Source organism: Pantherophis guttatus, chromosome 13 (genome assembly GCF_059756535.1).
Source record: "Pantherophis guttatus breed Tessera chromosome 13, ASM5975653v1, whole genome shotgun sequence".
NCBI classification, from domain to species: domain Eukaryota; kingdom Metazoa; phylum Chordata; class Lepidosauria; order Squamata; family Colubridae; genus Pantherophis; species Pantherophis guttatus.
In genome coordinates this window covers 14,456,948-14,472,570 of record NC_142075.1, presented here as the reverse complement: position 1 = coordinate 14,472,570, position 15,623 = coordinate 14,456,948, and the positions used below count along the sequence as shown (strand labels likewise).

Here is a 15,623-nt window from a genome sequence, read left to right as displayed (position 1 = left end):
TCATCAGTGGGACAACTTGCCTCCAGAAGTTGTGGATGCTCCATCACTGGAGGCTTTTAAGAAGAGATTGCACAACCATTTCTCTGAAATGGTATAAGGCTTCCAGCTTGAACAGTTGATTGGACTAGAAGACCTCCAAGTTCCCTTCCAATTCTGTTATTCTATGTATCAACACCAACACTTGTGTCATTTCTAGGCATTTGTGCCAGTTTTTGATGGGATCCTTCCTGGCGGCCTAAGATCTCCTAACACTGAGATTTTCTAGCTATTATGGAAGGGTGGCACACAGGAGATCACCAAAATAGAATCAGAACCATCTAGCTCTGTTCATTCCTCTATTACTGCTTGGCCCGTCTGCAGCCCCCACTGGAATGCTTCCAAGGCCCATTGACTTCAAGGGGAAGAATTCCAAACGATTGAGCTCAATGGGGTTAGCATCCAATTCCAAGAGGTATCACCATGAACTTGGACTGGTTTATTTATTCCCAGATTCTTACTCTAAAATTTTTAGGGCCAGGACCTAGAATCCCATTTCTAGGAACTGTGGCTAGAAACAAAGTTAAGTTTTCTAGCATCCAATGTGGATAAAGACAAGGCAATGTTTAGCAAAGGACTAGAAATCAAGGCACAGCAGGTACGAGTTTAGCCTTAACCTGGTAAATTAGTCTTTTCTCTTGAATCATGAACAAAAGATTTAGTTTGGTTTCACACTGTACCCTAGAAACAAATAACCAACTTTAAACCAAGTGTAACATGGATGGGTGGGTGGGTGCATTTGTTAAGATTTTAAACGACATAGTCCTTTGAACCCAGGAAAATATCACTGTAACGTGCTCTCTCATTTCCCCAATAAATTTATTTTCATTTCCAATATGTTTAAAATGAAAGGGAGAATATCGTAAGCCTCAAGATATTTTTCTCAGTCCTGAAGCAATAACCATTCCATACCCCTCTCTCTATTTTCTCCTTCCCTCTCCTCCCCTAGTCATATCTTACAAACAACCACACGTGCATTAAATTCACCAATTTAATTCACAAACCAAGCAAACACCACTCAGAATTGGGGAAGGGGGAAATGAGATGACTTAAAAACAATATTTGGGGTCTTTGTGATTCCATCAAATGTACACTGCGAGGCATTTCTGCCATCAGACTTAACCCAACTTCAAACTCTTTTAATGAGCTTGGAATTAAACCCAAGCACATTCCTTGAGACCGGATAGATTTAAGAATATTGGGTTAATTCAGACTCTCCAACTTCAACCTCTGCTTTGCTGTCAACCATGCCTTTCTCAACACGAAGGACTCTCAGAGTTCAAAGCCTGGAAGGTCAGGGTTATGGCCAGAAAGGAATTAAGAAGTCAATTCAAGAGTCAATTCAGTCTAGAAGTTAGGGCGTGGCTCTGCCGGAGATGTGATCCTGTTTTAGGCACAAACTGGGTGATTTTGGGCCAGTCCCTTCTCTCTCAGCCCAAGGAACTAGGAAACAACAAATACCTCCCAAAAATGCCGCCTAAAGAGTTGTGTGAACTTGTCCAGGCAACCATCAAGGATTTAAGGCAGACTGGAAAGCCAAAACACACACACAGAGAGAGAGAGAGAGAGAGAGAGGGAGGGAGAGAGAGAGAGAGAGAGGGAGAGAGAGAATTTTATGCACACACCAACCGAGAGCTTCAAGTCCTGTCTTTTTTCTGATAAACCCACCCCATCCCCAAACTTTAGGAAATCTAGTGTTAAGCGCCTTTGCATTTAATACGTTATTAAGAGCATCGTATCTATTAATAATATCATTCAATCAAATCCAAAAAACAAAAGACAGATAAAAAATCCACACTCTCTTTTACTCCAAAAACGTTCTAAATCCCGAAGATCACTCTTGCTGGATTCCTATCAGGCTTATTTTGATTTTGATTTGTATTTGTTGGGTGTTACTATTTTTTTTTTTTAATCATTAGATCGTTTTTTTAAAAAAAACCTTTTCCAGAGAAGCTGCTCCCTTTCAACCTGGCTGCCTTTCTCTTTTTTTTTTTCCACGCGTCCCCATCTTTTCTAAAGTCACTCCACAATATTCTGTGTCAACTTTATTCTCCCCGGGCACCTGCCCAGAACCTGAACGCAGAAAAATCTAATAATGGGATTGTCCCTTTTCGAAACATAAAACCTGGATTAAGTTTACTCTATCGCGTATTATGTATTTTAACTCACCCATCCTTCTACTCTGAATAACAAACAATACGTTATCTTGGAACAATACGTTAATTCTAGCTAGGTGGCTCAGTGGCTAAGACGCTGAGCTTGTCGAATCCCTAGTATAGGAGGTTGGGCTAGATGACCTCCAAGGTCCCTTCCAACTCTGTTACTGTTAAGTAAAATCCCTTTGATTTCCCAATCTGTGTCTTTGGAAATGAACAGGAACAGATTTTTTTTTCTTCCATAACCCCAGATAAAAACGCGCGCCCGCACCCGCGCACATACACACAAGACCACAAACAACCTTCACGTCCAATCACCAGAGTTCCACATTCAATAGGTGAGGATCTTAATAATAATAATAATAATAACAACAACAACAACAACAACAACCTGACCGCCTGCCTGGGGCCAATCCATGAGCTATTTAAACTGAGTTCATCTCTCTGAAGGCTCAAGGCGATTGGAGATGTAACGTCCTTAGCCTTTGCTGGGGGAAAACTGCTGGTTTAAAAGTCGCTTGTTTTCTGACCTCAGGGCTTTTCGCCTCTTTGAACGGGGTTGCAATTTAGCCCCTCCCTCTCTCCCCCCTCCTTCTCTTCCAGCCTCCCCTGCCCGCTGGGCTTTGCTTAAGAGCGAACCCCAAAACCCCGAGCAAAGGCTCGGCTTGGAATAAAAGAAGAATTTCGCTGGCGCTTTGAAATGGCAACGCATCTTGTCCCCAAAGGCCGTTTTGCTGAATTATATAAAGCCCGTTTTCCCACAGTGCGGTTGGATGGCACGCAAAAATCTGCGACTCGGGTTAGGAAGGCTGGTGGGGAGCAACTAATTAATACAACGGGCTAGTTTGGGATAGAGAGGATCGCGCCGCCTCTTTTCTCGTCTTCTGCTCCAACTTTGCGCCTTTTTTTCTACCGCTCCGAAGGTACTTTGGAAAAACCTGAATTAAATTTCCCTAGGCCAGGAGGCCTACAAGAATAATTCTCGGTTAATGGGAAGGACCGAGATTTAGTTTCTCGAGCAGAAGAACGCCGGGCTAGAAAGCAGGAAGCCGGAATGCAGAGTTAACTCCGAAGGGAAAGACAACCCCCCACCCCCAATTTGGAAGACTCAGTTTCCCCCCCCAAAAAATGCGTCTCGATTAAACGCTCCCTGCCCGCGGGTTTTTTTTTTCTTTCTTTTTGCTTGAGAACTATGCTTGAAACTTAAACTCAAATTCAAAAGTCAAGCTCCCGCACTATTTGAGAAATTGTCCCTGGTTGTTAAAACATGGTTAGAAGCTCGCTTCCCAAATAAATCTCCCAAGGTTCCTTCCTTCCTTCCTTCCTTCCTTCCTTCCTTCCTTCCTTCCTTCCTTCCTTCCTTCCTTTTTCTTCTTTCTTTTTTCTTTCTCTCTCTCTCTCCCTCCTTTTTTCTCTCCCTCCCTCCCTCCTCTTTCTTTCTTTCTCTCTCTCCCTCCCTCCAGTTTCTTTCTCTTTCTTTCTCTCTCTCTCTCCTTCCCTCCCTCCCTCCTCTTTCTTTTTTCTTTCTTTCCTTCCTTCTTTCTCTCTCTCTCTCTCTTTCTCCCTTTCTCTCTCTCTCTCTTTCTTTCTTTCTTTCTTTCTTTCTTTCTTTCTTTCTTTCTTTCTTTCTTTCTTTCTTTCTTCCCATAGCTGCTTTAGCAAAAAAAAAAAAAAATCCCACAGAAATTTCCCCACAGAAATAGCCACACGCTTTCCCTATTTCGGGAAAAATATTTAGATTTACTTCCCAAACTGTACTGGCGGCTTGGAAGAAGAGACATATACGTCTGTTTTACTACAGGAAATAAAGACATACCGACGTTTCGCAGTTTTCTGCCAACTAAAAATCCGTTGGGTAATTCACAATATCTAAAAAAGTCGTTTCCTGCGGTGTCTGGTTCTCTCTTTTTTGGGGTGGGTGGGAGGGAGGCCCTTTTATTCAAGTCTCCATTTTTCCTCTGCAGGGCAGTTCTGACTTGGACGGCCCAAAAAGCTGCCTCGTGCAGTATTCGCGTGACTCACTTAACCCTGGCCATCTTAACCACAGTTTAGCCAATTCCTCCAATTTTCTAACTTTTTTAATTATTATTTTAAATTTGATTTATATGCTGCCCTTCTCCGGAGACTCAGGGCGGCTTACAATGCGTTAAGCAATAGCCTTCATACTTTTGTATATTTATACAAAGTCAGCTTCTTGCCCCCACAAACCGGGTCCTCAATTTACCTACCTTAGAAAGGATGGAAGGCTGAGTCAACCTTGAGCCTGGCAAGATTCGAACTTACAGTAATTGCAGACAGTTGGTGTTAATCACAATGCTATCAGTCTGCTGAGCCACCAGGCCCTTCTCATCGCATCTTGAGCGCTAAAGCTCCGGGGCCCAATTCGCAAAGGCAGGCGGTGGGGAGCTTAAACTGTCCTGCCTTTGAGGACTCCATTGTGCTTGGGGGAGGGGGGGCGGGGGAGATGCGCCTTGGAGCTTCTCTACCACGGAGGTTTCCGTGAGAAAGTTGTGGAATTGAACTCAATTCAGGACTGGGTAGATCAATTTGGGGCGGGAGGGGTACCGAACCCGGCGCTCGAGTCCAAACAGGCTATTCAGGGGTTTGTACCCGGGGTCGCTGGTTCGGCTGGTCCTTTCCTCTCGGCCGTTCCCGCGTCTGAAATGGATTGAGGACAGCGCTGCAGAAAAGCTTTCTCGGCCTCGGAGTCGGATCGCTCGGCCCTGCCTGCTTTCCCCGCGGCTGAAGCCGCGCAAGTAGAAACCGGCTTCCCGGTTCGATCCTGAATTCACGGGGGAGACCTGCAATGAAGGCGTTATGGACGCCTTTCGGGACCTGGAGCCGGTGAGCAGGAAAGAAACACGAGGAAGGCGGGCAGAATCCGTTTGTCTTTGGGAGATCCAGCCCCTCTCCCCCCCACCTTCGCCGTTCCTTCTCGGCTCCTTCTCGGTCGGATCGCGCGCCGCGGGGCAGGGGTCCCCCACCCACGCCGGAGCTGCAAAACTCCAGATGCTAACGGGCAATGAAAGGGAGAGTTCGCGCAGCCTCCACCTAGCGGCTCTCCGGATTTTGCCGGATTCAGACGTGCTCTAAGAGCATCTAAGAGAGTCGAGAGCGGCGGAGGGGCTCCTGAGAGAGGGGGAGTTAGTGCTAGAGAGGGTGAGGGGGCCCATGGATGGCTGAGCAGAGGGAGATCTTAGCGGTCACGCTCGTCCGCGTCCTTCCCACCCATCGTCCTCGATTGCCCCAATATTGTGCGGCTCATTCCTCGCTTTTTAAAAAAAATTTGATTTATAGGCCGCCCTTCTCCGGAGACTCAGGGCGGCTTACAATGCGTTAAGCAATAGCCTTCATCCTTTTGTATATTTATACAAAGTCATCTTATTGCCTCCACAAACTGGGTCCTCAATTTACCTACCTTAGAAAGGATGGAAGGCTGAGTCAACCTTGAGCCTGGTGAGATTCGAACTTACTTTGATTGCAGACAGCTGGTGTTAAATTACAGTGCTTAGTCTGCAGAGCTATCCAGGCTCTTCTTTCGTCCTCGCCCTGGGGGGAGGGGGGCAACGGGGGATGGGGAAACCTCTCGCACAACTTGCTTGGGGCCCCATACAGCTCTACTCACACCCCTGCAGAATCGGGTCTTTCCCCCCCTCCTTCCTTAAAAACCCTCCTTAGATGATGACCCCCGAGTACGCCGGCTAGCAGGCTAGCATTGTCGGGCACGCGAGGCTGGCTGGAGTTAGCGGGGAAGGAGAAAAAGACGGTCTGCGGTGTTCAGGAGGACGGCGCCGCTAAATCAAGCCTCCCCGAACCGGGTCACGGCAGGCGCATTCCACATTTTTAAAAAAGGGGGAATTCAGATGGTGTCATCGGATAATCGGGGAGAGGGGGAGAGAGGAGAGGCGGTTGAGGGGGAAGAAAACAAATTCAAAAGACAAGAAAGGGAAGCATCCATTAAAAAAAACAACAACACATCAGTGAAGTCCAGGAACCAAGAAAGAAAGTCCTTATTTCGGAAGGAAGGCGTGGGAAGGAATGAGCTACGCACCTACCAAGGGGGTGGGGGTGGGGTAAAAATTAAGAGAGAGAAAGTTACCTAATCAAGCACAAAATGTCTTCTTCTCACGTAAGTTTTTTTTTTTCCCCCGCAGATCCCTCCCTGGGCAGCAGGCAAAATATTCCCAAAGCCTGAAGCAGCCTAGAGATGGAGAGAGATCTCTGGACGTGGGAGTCCCCCATCCCACCCCCATCCTACAACCCCCAGAGAGAGATCGTGGTTGGGTGGCAGGTCTGTTCTCCCTCCCTGGACCAAATTCCTTCACCTCCAGCTAAACAATAAAACCTTCCAGAACTTGAGGGTGCTGACCAAGGTGCTGGAAATTCAGCCCGCCAATCCACCTTCCTACTTCTCTCTAAACTAGCTGACATCCGGAGGTTCTCGTCTTTGGCTGCTTTGTCAACCTTCACCGTTTCTTCTCTCTCTCTCTGGTAGGAGTAAAGTCGTAGTAATACTTTCCGTTTGTGTTATGGTTCCAATTAGATTTTAAATGCTCAACCTTCCCACCCCCCCACCCCCCGCCCCCACACACTCAAACCGGGAGAAGCAAAATCCTCTCCTCTCCGGGAGCATCCTTGCGTTTTGTTAATATCTGCAGAAAATTCCTTTCTGCCTTGCAGTGAACAAACTGTGCCCTTAGTCGAGGGTTAATCCTAGAGGGCTCTCGATCTTATTGAAAGCTTTGTCCCTTCCAAAATAATGAGCAACCTCTCTGTCTACAAAAAAAGAAAGAAAGAGAGGGGGGGAAAGAGAGAGGGAGAAAGAAAGAAAGAAAGAAAGAAAGAAAGAAAGAAAGAAAGAAAGAAAGAAAGAAAGAAAGAAAGAAAGAAAGAAAGAAACTACTGTTTCCAAAAATAACAATTCCCTTCCAAAATAATGAGCATCCTCTCTGTCTGCAAAAAAAGAAAGGGGGGGGAAGAGAGAGGGAGAAGAAAGAAAGAAAGAAAGAAAGAAAGAAAGAAAGAAAGAAAGAAAGAAAGAAAGAAAGAAGAAAAAAGAAAGAGAAAAAAAGAGAGAAAGAAAGATAGAAAGACAGAGAGAGAGAGAGAAGGAAGGAAGGAAGGAAGGAAGGAAGGAAGGAAGGAAGGAAGGAAGGAAGGAAGGAAGGAAGGAAGGAAGGAAGGAAGGAAGGAAGGAAGGAAGAAAGAAAGAAAGAAACTACCATTTCCCTTCCAAAATAATGAGCATCCCCTCTCTCTCTCTACGAAAAAGAAAGAGAGAGGAAAGAAAGAAAGAAAGAAAAAGAAAGAAGAAAGAAAGAAAGAAGAAAGAAAGAAAGAAAGAAAGAAAGAAAGAAAGAAAGAAAGAAAGAAAGAAAGAAGGAAGGAAGGAAGAAAAGAAGAATGGAAGAAAGAAAGACACTACCGTTCCCCAAAGCTGAAAAAGAAAATGAAGTCAATGCCCACCTGAGTTAATCACCTGCAGTCAAACCTTGAGGCCTTTTTCGCATGGGCTGGGGTAGAAAACTATTTAGTATCAAGGAGGACTTTCCTTCACCCGATGGCTAGCAAGAAAAGACAAGAATTGTGTGGGCATCTCTGCCCATTTTCACTTGTGACCCCGCCTCCCTTGGAATCCTGGCTCCACCCACTAGTAAAATGCAGACTGGCGGGTTTAAGGCCAATCAGTCCTATCCTATCCTGCAGGAAGAGGTGATAGCAGAAACATTCCCGCATTTGATCTTTTGATCGGCTCCTGCAAAACCACCTCTAAATGAAATAACATGGGTTATGGGTTACATGCATGGAGGTTTTGAAGAAGAGATTGGACACCCATTTGTCTGAAATGGTAAAGGGTCTCCCCTTCCTGAGCAGGGGGGTGAACTAGAAGACCTCCAAGGTCCCTTCCAACTCATACTCTGTTGGGGTCATGGCCAACATTCCTCTAAGCCACTTTTGGTGGCTGCTCAGATTTCTATGGGCTGACACTGGAGGTGGACTCTTCCAAATCCATCTAAGATAGCCTTGCTGTGAGTCATTGGTGGGGTTTGGGGGGGGGGGCACAAGAACTCCAATGGCCTTTTCACAGTAGAATTCCCTAGATGTGTATAACTCAGCATAACCCTTGATCGAAAGGTATAACTTTTCAGCCAAGAAAGATGAAGAGGCAAGGCTGCGGAGAAAATGCAAGGAGGGCAACTGAATGGAAGCAAAGGAGGGATGTTAAGGTTAAAGGTAAAGGTTCCCCTTGCACATATGTGCTAGTCGTTCCTGACTCTAGGGGACGGTGCTCATCTCCGTTTCAAAGCCGAAGAGCCAGCGCTGTCCGAAAACGTCTCCCGTGGTCATGTGGCCGGCATGACTCAACGCCAAAGGCGCACGGAACGCTGTTCCCTTCCCACAAAGGTGGTCCCTATTTTTCTACTTGCATTTTTTACGTGCTTTCGAACTGCTAGGTTGGCAGAAGATGGGACAAAGAACGGGAGCTCACCCCGTTACACGGCACTAGGGATTCGAACCGCTGAACTGCCAACCTTTCCACCGACAAACTCAGGAGGGATGTTAGCAGCCTACTAATAACTCCCAAGCCTCTATGTGGCCATTTGGCCCAAGATCAAAGGCCAGAAACTTCTGTGTGCACAAGGCATTGCCTAATAGTGGATAACCAAACCGTGGTTTAATCCTTTTAATCTTCTCTAGGCTTCCAGGACACAATGAAGCCTAAACAAACCACAACCAGTTTAGCTAAAAGAAAGAGAGAGAGAGAGAGAGAGAGAGAGAGAGAGAGAGAGAGAGAGAGAGAGAGAGAGAGAGAGAGAGAGAGAGAGAGAGAGAGAGAGAGAGAGAGATGGCTACTCTACCGCTCAGCATGTTGTGGGAACCGAGCCAAGGTGTGGGGAAGGAAGGGGAAGGGCTTCTCTCTCACCCCTCCAGCAGCTGTGAAATGGTTTGGCGGGTGGGGGAGAGACAAACAGAGAATGGTTCTCTCTGTGCCCAATGCTGCCGTTTAGCTTTTGTTCTCAAGGCCAAGGAAAGCTTCAACGAGAGCGAGCGAGAGAGAGAGTGCCCCGTTGGAGGTTGCCTGGCTGTCTGGGGTAGAAAGACAAGTTAAATTCACACATGCTTGAGAGCACCGGTTCCCTTACGGAGGAAGTCCACTAGGCCACCACAGGGAGGTGAAGGTAGCAACAGCTATGGGGTTTCGCCCTGCAAAGCTGATCCGCCCTATTTCTCCTTCCCTCCCTTGTTCGGTCTGTTTGCACAATCCAGGACTGCCACCACATTCTAACACGCGTGCGGTACAAACCACAAACATCCAGGCCTGGCACACCAAAATGAGCATCCGCCCATTGTCCTTACTGCACCAAGGGTTTTCTCCCACCCCTCTTCCCTTCAATCCTATCCAATCTCTCTTTGAGAAGCAGGGCTAACATTCTCCCTTTTCCTACATTTGATGCCAGGTATCCTTTCATTAGGAAGAGGTCCTGTTTAGCTAACCTTGAATACTATCACCAGCATCCTAGAAGACTCAGGGGTGGGTGTGTGCAGGCGTGCACGTTTGGCAAATTTACACAATTTAAACCGGAAGATATATAAGGAAGAGGAGGAGGAGGAGGGGGAGGAGGAGGAGGAGGAGGAGGAGGAGGAAGAAGAAGAAGAAGAAGAAGAAGAAGAAGAAGAAGAAGAAGAAGAAGAAGAAGAAGAAGAAGAAGAAGAAGAAGAAGATTATTATTATTATTATTATTATTATTTAATCTTTAGTGAGATTCACAGCCTTTGAGGCTGGTTAATAGCTCAGCAGCTCGAGTCCTAACCAAGGACCTAGGAACTGTTAAGGTACTATTATTATTATTATTATTATTATTATTATTATTATTATTATTATTATTATTATTATTATTATTATTATTATTATTATTATTATTATTATTATTATTGCAGGGAATGTTTTATTCTGTAACAAAAAAGAAAGAAAGAAAAAAGAAAGAAAGAAAGAAAGAAAGAAAGAAGGAATAGGTTGGAGGGGACATGAAGTTAAGTGGTGAGTATAAAATGAGCCCTCCGGGAATTATCGGAGGCATGCAAAGAGCAAAGTAGGGAGCCAGTGCTTATCGGTTCTTTCTTTAAATTGCCTTCTCTGTCCAGGGATGGCAAGGGATGGTGATGAGGCTGACCCGAAGGGAATTATGCTTTCCGACAGAGAATGAAAATACTATCTCCATGCACAGAGTCAAGGCTGAGGCCTATCCGATTTGAAAAGGAATAATAATAATTGTAATAATAATGAGAAAAATGGGGAGGCGGATATATCTAAAGGTAAAAAGGTGAAGGAGAAAAGGCAAAAGAAAAACAAAATCCTACCAGGTAAAAAGTCAACCAAAATTAAGTCAAGGCATTAAAGGAAAGCACTTCTGTCCACTAAAGTTATGATTCTTATTGTTTGCCTTCATTCGTGAAAATGCCTCTGTCCGCTATTGTTCCTTGTTTTCTTAAATCCATGTAGCGGATATACGGTAATTAACTTAGTGTAAAAGCAATTCATTAGAAGCTCCCTCTTTCTCAGTGTGAAATTAAAGGAACGGGCCTACGTTTAACTGTACTCTAGATGCTGTCTTTGCAAACTTATATTTGCTGATAAAAAATAAAGGGAGACTAGTATAGATCTATTTCAAGCTATTTAGCTCTCATCAGCTAGCCATACCCTTACTCGGATTCGAACTTGGGCTGCCTGCATATTAGGCAGTTGTATATACACTGATCAAAAAAATAAAGGGAACACAAGTAGAAGACATCCGAGATCTGAATGAATGAAATAGCCTTATTAAATACTTTGTTCGTTACATACAGTAGTTGTGTGTTCCCTTTAGGTGTCTGAGCAGTGTATAAACTACTGTATGTAAAGAACAAAGTATTTAATAAGGCTATTTCATTCATTCAGATCTCGGATGTCTTCTGCTTGTGTTCTCTTTATTTTTTTGAGCAATATATATATATATGTAAAAGGAGGAATAGTAATAAACATATGCATGTCAATTACATATGTAAATGAAACCGACTTAGTCCTAACACACGCAAGATTAAAACATCATGCAGTAGGTTAAAAAAACAACAACACGGATGTAAAATAACCTTGCTGGTCTCCTTCTTCTTTCAAGAAACCTTTGAAAAGGAGTTGTAAGTATGCAAAGTTGGGTGGGCTGCTGCCTAGTGGTCTCTGAGATGGGCACTGGCAACAACACTCCCGCAGAAGGAGTAAGAGTTCAAATTGAAAACAACACCACCACCACTCTGGATTCTGAGATGCAACTTGCAATCAAAGCTATGGGGATGAAACAGAATTCTGAAATGTAACAGGGCCGAATGACAATGTCAGAGGAGTCCGAGGACCAGCAAAAGGGAGAACTATTGAATTAAAATCCAGATTTGGGTTCTGATGACTGTTGTTGAGGAAGCTTAGTAATTGCTTTGAGGTTGAGCCTCTTCTCGGGTGCTGATTTTTATTTTTATTTTTTAAATCTCAACAACAGGGAGAGTTACAAACCCCAGCCTCTCTTGAATACTTAGCAAATAAAAAACAAAAACCCAAAACTATCCCTTGCATTCTAAGAGCTAAAATTCAAATTTCCAAGGAGAATAATATAGGCTGTTCCCAGGTTCGCCCCCCTCCCCCCGCCCGTTATCCATCTCTTCTTCTCCCCCCTTGGTTTGCCCTTCCAAATAAATGCACACGGAGGCAACTCTTCCTGGCACAATCTCTCGTGGTGGGAGCCAGTCTGGAAGTGTGCATTGGGGCCCAATTCTGAATCTACTTGAAGGCGTGTGTGGGGGGGGGAGGGGGGTATCCCTAGGCTGTTCTTTCTGCTTTTCAAAACTGCCTGCGTTTGTGCACAGACAATACCCCCCAGAGCAGTATACATCCAATGAATAGCTTCTCACAAACCTGCTTAAACCCCGTGTTTAACATCCTCAAAATATACTACAACCTTATCCTAACCAGTGGGACTGGATTTGCACACTGCTACACTAAGATACACTAAGATAAACACAGACATACATTCTCTCTCCCCCTCCTCCTCCTCCTCCTCCTCCTCCTCCTCCTCCTCTCTTTCTCTCTCTCTCTCTCCTTCTTCTCTCTCTCCTTCACTCTCTCTCTCTCCTTCTCTCTCTCTCTCTCCCCTTCTCTCTCTCTCCTTCGCTCTCTCTCCTTCTCTCTTTCCCTTTCTTCTCTCTCCTTCTTCTCTCTCTCTCTCCTTCTTCTCTCTCTTCTTCTTCTTCTCTCTCTCCTTCGCTCTCTCTCCTTCTCTCTTTCTCTCTCTCCCTTTCTTCTCTCTCCTTCTTGTCTCTCTCTCTCCTTCTTCTCTCTCTTCTTCTTCTTCTCTCTCTCCTTCTCTCTCTCTCCTTCTTCTCTCTTTCTCTCTCTCCTTCTTCTCTCTCTCCCCTTCTCCTCTCTCTCTCTCTCTCTCTCTCTCACTCACTCACTCTCACACCCACGCCCCAAACCTGAGTAAGGTTAGTGCTAGCCAACCTTGAGAAATGCAGCTGCTAGCTCTTAGTATTAACTGCCCTGGTAAAGGGGCTGTATGAATGTTCCTCCGATTCTTCAGGAGGGTGAACAAAGTGGAGACAAAGTCACGACTCTGTGAGGACCCAACCTCTCAAGCAAGGGAGAGGTCTTCTTCTCTTTCACACATTCGTTTAACGGAGCACACACACACACAAAGAGAGAGAGAGAGAGAGAGAGAGAGAGAGGGAGGGAGGGAGGGAGGGAGGGAGGGAGGGAGGGAGAGAGAGAGCTTCTGCCTCCTCTGTTTGTTGGGGAGGGGTGGGGGGCAGAGAGAAATGTGTCACCTGGCCAGCTCTGCACCCATCACTTTTCCTCTCCATGCATTCAAGCATCCAAAATCTTTGCCCGGCAGCCGCCCCACCCCCCGCGTTACCTCCTTGCACCCAACACCGCCTAATAGGCAACCCCAAAACGATTGTCCTCCATTCTCTCCGGCTGAGCTCCTACCGCACCACAAATCCTGAACCCGGATAGCAAAGGAAACAACAACGACAAGAACCACCGTCCCCGTTCCTCGGTCGGCTCAAAAGGAGGTGCCCAACCCAGCATGAGGGCACCGGGTTGGCCTGGTTCGGACAAGAGGCTGAGACAATGGCTGCGTTCCCACCACACGCGACTGCACCGTCGACGGCCCAACCCCTTTTCCACCTAGGCTAGCGTGTTCCACGAACCGGGTTGATGGGAGCCCCTTCCTTCCTTCCTTCCTTCCTTCCTTCCTTCCTTCCTTCCTTCCTTCCTTCCTTCCTTCCTTCCTTCCTTCCTTCCCTCCCTCCCTCCCTCCCTCCCTCCCTCCTTCCCTCCTTCCTTCCTTCCTTCCTTCCCTCCCTCCCTCTCTGCCCCCCCCCCGCATTTCGGTACCCAACCCCTCTCTCTCCCTCTCTCTTTCTCTCTCTCCCTCTCGCCACGGGTGGCAGGCCCCAAGAACGGGCACGTTTCCTTCCTTCCGCCGCTGCCTCCTTCTCCGCCTCGGAAGGAGAGAAAAGGCGGCGGCGGCGGCGGCGAAGAGCGAGCAAGACCTTCCACTTACGCGCGGCAGCCCGGGCGGGCGACGGAGAGCGAGGCATCCTTCGCCCATCAAACGCAACCCGAGCAAAGGATGAAGGCGCAGCGGAAGGTCAGGATGGCGGGCGAGGCGAGCGGATGCGGAGTTCTTGTCTTGCTACGGGCAGGCCGGTCCTCGATGCCGGGTTGACCCCTTCATGCCCTCCCCCCCAAGCCCCCGGCCGATGGATCTCGGGACAAGGGAAGATGCTGCTTTCCTTCCACTCCCGGCACTTCTCTCCTCTTCTCTGGGTCGCTTTGCCAAGATGCTCGGTCTGCTGGCAGGCTGAGTGACGTCAGGGCAGCCGCGTCTTACTCCAGCCAATGGGAAGGGGGGGAAGAGGAGGAGGTGCGGAGGGGGAGGGGGCGAGAGGGAGGGGGGAGATGCAGGCGGTTGGCTCGCCCTCCCCCTCCCTCCCTCCCTCCCTCCCTCCCCGTCGTAATTAAGACTCTGATGGGGGCTCCGATTAAAACAAACAGATGTACCCATGCGTGATGGCGCCTGAGCTTGGGTACCGCGGTTTGCAAGGAGGGCCAAGCAGGTGGGGAAGGGGCGGTGGCCGTGGGGAGGGGGGGGCGCTTCACCCCAGCCAAATGCCAATCCCGGACCACTCCCTCCAGGGGCTAAAGTGGAGTGGGTTTAATCCGGGCCCCGGGGAGGGTGGGGAAAGCTTTGAAAGAGGTGCCCGGGGTGGAACAAGGAGGTGATGAGGTTCCTCGGTAGCGCCGATCTCCCGCCCAGCTTTTCGGCACGCTGGGAAGAGAGGGACCCCCCTCCCAAAAAAAGGGGGGGTAGATGTGGAAAGAGAGAAGGGGACAGGATGGGGATAGGAGTCTGTCTGGGCGATAGGCTCAGGCCGCTTGGAGAGCCCGACCGAAAGTCTTCCTGCATTTCATCTTTTTGAACTAGTGTTAGATGCCCACAAAAATCTCCCTCCCTCCCTCCCTCTCTCTCTCTCTCCAGTCCTTCCTTCCTTCCTTCCTTCCTTCCTTCCTTCCTTCCTTCCTCCCTCCCTCCCTCCCTCCCTCCCTCCTTCCCGTGCTTCCTCCTTTCCTCCCTCCTTTCCTTCCTTTCTTTCTTCCTTCCTTCCTTCCTCCCTCCTTTCCTTCCTTCCTTCCTTCCTCCCTCCCTCATTCCCTTCCTTTCTTTCTTTCTCCCTCCATCCCGTCCTTCCTCTTCCTCCCTCCCTCCTGTCCGTCCTCCCTCCCTTCCCTATTCCTTCCTTCCTTTCCCTTCCTCCCTCCCTCCCTCCCTCCGTTCCTTCCTTCCTTCCTCCCTCCCTTCCTCCCTCCCTCCCTCCCTCCCTCCCTCCCTCCCTTCCTTCCTTCCTTCCTTCCTTCCTTCCTTCCTTCCCTAGGCGGTCAACGTTGCCACAGGCACTGTCCAGAGGCTGAAAACTGGAGAGTTTGGATCCCCAGAACCGCTGCTGCGGTGGGAGAATTTTTTTCCCCTACTCCTTCTCCATTTGCCGACCTACCCAATGTCCAAGCCGCCGTTTTTTTCATTCCCCGACTGAATGAGACATTCTAGGGGTGACTCGGAAGGCCTCTCCCTGTTCAAAATGTGGTTGGGAGAAAAAAAGAGGGGAGCAAAAGGATGGGGGAGCTCACCCTTCTTCCCCCTGCCCTCCTCTCTCTCTCTCTCTCTCCCTTTCTCTCTCTCTCTCTCTCTCTCTGCCTTGTCCCTTTCTCCCGGGGGTTTGCCAGGCCCATCAAAGGCCGTGGGGGGCGGGGAGGGTTTGCCGTCTGAATTTGCCAGCCGAGTCTATCCATCCATCAACATCCAGACAGAGAGAGCCCAAGTTCACGAGCAATCGGTTTAACCC

At 47.7% G+C, this 15,623-nt stretch overlaps 1 long non-coding RNA gene across 3 annotated transcripts in view; it reads right to left on the bottom strand.

The window, feature by feature from the left end:
• LOC117669891 (uncharacterized) overlaps positions 1-14,077 on the bottom strand; it is a 93,768-nt gene extending 79,691 nt beyond the window's left edge. For 2 of the 3 annotated variants that reach the window (XR_015729738.1, XR_015729739.1), the window contains exon 1: positions 13,784-14,077. This is a non-coding gene — a long non-coding RNA (uncharacterized LOC117669891). The remainder of the gene's footprint in view (positions 1-13,783) is intronic. The other variant, XR_015729737.1, reaches the window with a different exon arrangement.
• Between the last annotated feature and the right edge of the window lie 1,546 nt (positions 14,078-15,623).